Here is a 3753-nt window from a genome sequence, read left to right as displayed (position 1 = left end):
TATCCTCCTTGGTCATTGTCCAACTCTCTGATGCATAACAGGTGATTGCGAAGACCATGGCCTGTATCAGACGCACCTTAGTCTCCAAAGATACACCATTTCTCTTCAGCACTTTGGAGAGGTCTCTAACAGCAGACTTTCCCATTGCAATGCCCCTTTTAATTTCCTGGAGACTATTCCTATTTCTCCCATAGAGTAGCTGCTGGATTTGAACTGCATACCTCTGTGTTGGCAGCACAATTCCCTACCATTAAGACACCAGAGCTCCCTAACGTACCTGTTGTTGTACGAGTCAAGTCACTTGGAACTCAAAGTAACTCTATGTACAACAGCTCTGTACCCTGCTCTATCCTGAGCCAACCTTATTGTCTCTGACACACCTACCCCCCAACTGCCCAGTCACTGAATCAACCCATCTCATTGAGGGTTTTCCTCTCCTGAGCTGTCCCTCCACTCTCCCAAACATGATGTCCCTCTCCAAGAACTGGCCCCTCCCTGCAGCATGCCCAAAGCATGTCAGAAGAAACTTCAGAATCCTTGATTCCAAGAAGCAGCCTGGTTTCACCCTCTCCAGGATGAACATGTTTGTTCTTCTGGAAGTCCATGGTATATTCAGTACTCTTCTCCAGCACCACAGCTCAAAGACATCAGTTCTCCTTCTATCATCCCTAGTCATTGTCCAGTATTCTGATGCACAGCACATAATTGCAAAGACCATGACCTGGATCAGGTGTACCTTGGTCTCCAGAGTGACATCGTTGCTCTTCAATAATCTGGGGAGCTCCCTAACAGCAGACTTTCCCCAAGGCAATTTGTCTTTTTATTTCATGGCTGCTGGTACCAATATTATACCTATAGCTATCTCTATATGTGTGTGTTCTTCTGGGATTCAAGTTGCTCTAAAGGAAATGGCAAAACATAGAGCCCCAGGAATTGACAGCATACCAACAAGATGCTGCCATGGACGTGCTCAACAGGTTATGCCAAGAAATCTGGCGGACAACTACCTGGCCAACTGAATGGAAGATACCTGTATTTATTCCCATTCTAAAAAAAAAGCAACCCAACAGAGTATGGAAATCATCAAACGACACACCAGTATCACATACAAGCAAGATCCTGCTGGAGAGCATCCAGAAACAACTGGAACAGCAGAGAGCTGCCAGATGTGTAGGCTGGGTTTAGAAGAGGCTCTGTCAATAGGGACACCATAGCCAATGTTAGGTGGATCTTCTCTGAGAGCAGAGAGTATCAAAAGAATGTCTATCTGTGTTTCATTGAGTATGCAAAAGCATATGACTGTGTGCATCACAACAAGCTGTGACTGAGAAGAATGGGAGTCTCAGAACACTTGATTGTGCAAAACCTATACTTATACCAGGAGGCAGTTGTCAGAACAGAGCTGCGCACAGAAACACTCTGTGGCTCAAAATCTGGAAAGGAGTATGCTGAGGATGTATCGCTCCATACCTTGTCAATTTCTATGTGGAACAGATCCTCAAGGAGGCTGGGCTCTATGAGGAGGAGTGTGGCATCAGGATTGGAGAAAGACTCATCAACAACCTGCGTTACACAGATGACACAACCCTGCTTGCTGAAACTGAGGAGGACCTGAAGCACTTGCTGCAGAAGCTCAAGGACTGTAGTCTTCAATATGGATTAAAGCTCAACATCAAGAAGACAAAGAGTCTAACCACTGGCCTAACGGGCAGCATCATGATAGACAGTGAAGAAATTGAGATTATTAACAGCTTCAGCTTGCTTGGCTCCACAATCAACACTCTTGGTTCCAGCAGCCAGGAAATAAAAAGATTAATTGAATTGTGAAAGTATGCTATCAGGGATCTCTCCAGGGTACTGTGAAGAGCAACAGTATCAGTCTAGGGACCAAGATGCACCTGCTCCAGGTCATGGTCTTTGCAATTATGTGCTATGTGTCAGAAAGCTGGACAATGACTAAAGATGATAGAAGAAGAATTGATGCCTGGCTTTGATTTGTTGTACTGGAGAAGAGTATGGATATACCATGGACAGCTATGTGAACAAACAGGTTCATCTTAGAGAGGGTGAAACCAGGTTGCTCCCTGGAGGCAAGGATTTCAAAGCTCTGCCTGACATACTTTGGGTATGTGTCAAAGAGGGACCAGTCCTTGGCGAGGGACATCATGCTTGGGAGGGTGGAGGGACAGCATAAGAGAGGAAGACACATGATGAGATGGACTTATTCAGTGATTACAGTAATGAGGTAGGTGTGTCAGAGACAATGAGGTTGGCTCCACATAAAGCAGAGTTCAAAGCTGTTGCACACAGCGTCACTTTGAGTCGCTTGCACAAAACATACATACTTACTGAGCTCTGGTGGCCTAGTCCAGAGAATGCTGAGCTGCTGCCCCAAGGTCTTGCCTCTCCAGCAGGTTGAATGCTCCATCTCTCTGAGGATGGAGGGAGGAACATGGGCAGTCTTTTCCTGAGTGATTTACAGCCTATGAAAACCCACTGAAGGTTTAGCTACGAGTACATCTCAACCTAATTGCAGTAACATATAATACAAACATGCGCAGGGAGTTCTGGTGGCCTAGCTGGTAAGAAGGCACACCACTAACCCAAAGGCCGGTAGTTTGAGTCCCATAGCTACTCTGTGGCTGGAAAATGGTCAAATGGCAATCTCCCACAAGATTTATAGCCACTGGTGGAAGGTCAGCCATGACTTGGTTCTGCCTCTGTGACACAAAAGAACATACACACATGGTGCTGGTGGTGAGATTCAGCTGAAGGGAATGACTCCCATGCCTGCAGAGACTGGCAAGTCCCAGGCTTGTGGCATGGAGCTGTGGAGACTGACCCAGCTGAGGAAACAAGGAGGTGAGCAGCCAAATGCAGGGTGATGTTGTTGTTATGCTCTGTTGAATTGGCGGTGACTCATTGCAATCCTATGTGCAGCTCTGAAGCTGCCCTGTCCTGACCCGGTCTGACTCTGACACACTTACCCGCATTGCCCCAGTTACTGTACAAATCCATCTCATCCGAGGTCTTCCTCTCTTGTGATGTCCCTTCCCCCTCCCGAGCATGATGTCTTTCTCCCAGCACATGTGGACACATGCCCAATGGGAGACAGAGGTTCAAAATCCTAGCCTCCAAGGAGAAACTTGATTTCACCCTCTCCAAGACAGACCTATTTATTTTCTTGGTGGTCCATGGTATTTTCAAGACCCTTCTCCAGCACCACAACTCAAAAGCATAAATTCTTCTGTTATCTTTAGTAATTGTCCAGCTCTCTGATGCATAGCAAGTAACTGCAAAGACAATGGCCTCAATCAGGCACCCCTTAGTCTCTATACTGACATCATTGCTTCTCTGTACTCAGGAAAGGTCCCTGACGGCATATTTACCTAATGCAATTCATCTTTTGATTTCCTAACTGCTGGTACCAGGAGTGTTGATTGTGGAGCCGGGCAAGCCGAAACTGTTCACAACCTCAATCTCTTCTCCATTATGGTGCTGCCAAATTGGCCCAGTGGTGAGAACCTTTTTCTTCTTGATGTTGAGCTTCAATCCATATTGAGGACTACAGTCCTTGATCTTCTTCTTCTTCTTTTTTTTTTTTAGTCCTTGATCTTCTGCAGTAAGCACTTTAGGTCCTCCTCAGTTTGAGCCAGCAGGGTTGTTTCATCTGTATAAAGTAGGTTGTTGATGAGTCTTCTCCTAATCCTGGTGCCACATTCCTCCTTATAAAGCCCAGCCTCCTGAATGATC

This window comes from Elephantulus edwardii, unplaced genomic scaffold (genome assembly GCF_000299155.1).
Source record: "Elephantulus edwardii isolate Elephantulus edwardi_28Jun2011 unplaced genomic scaffold, EleEdw1.0 scaffold00289, whole genome shotgun sequence".
Lineage (NCBI taxonomy): Eukaryota > Metazoa > Chordata > Mammalia > Macroscelidea > Macroscelididae > Elephantulus > Elephantulus edwardii.
This window is presented reverse-complemented; position numbering follows the sequence as displayed.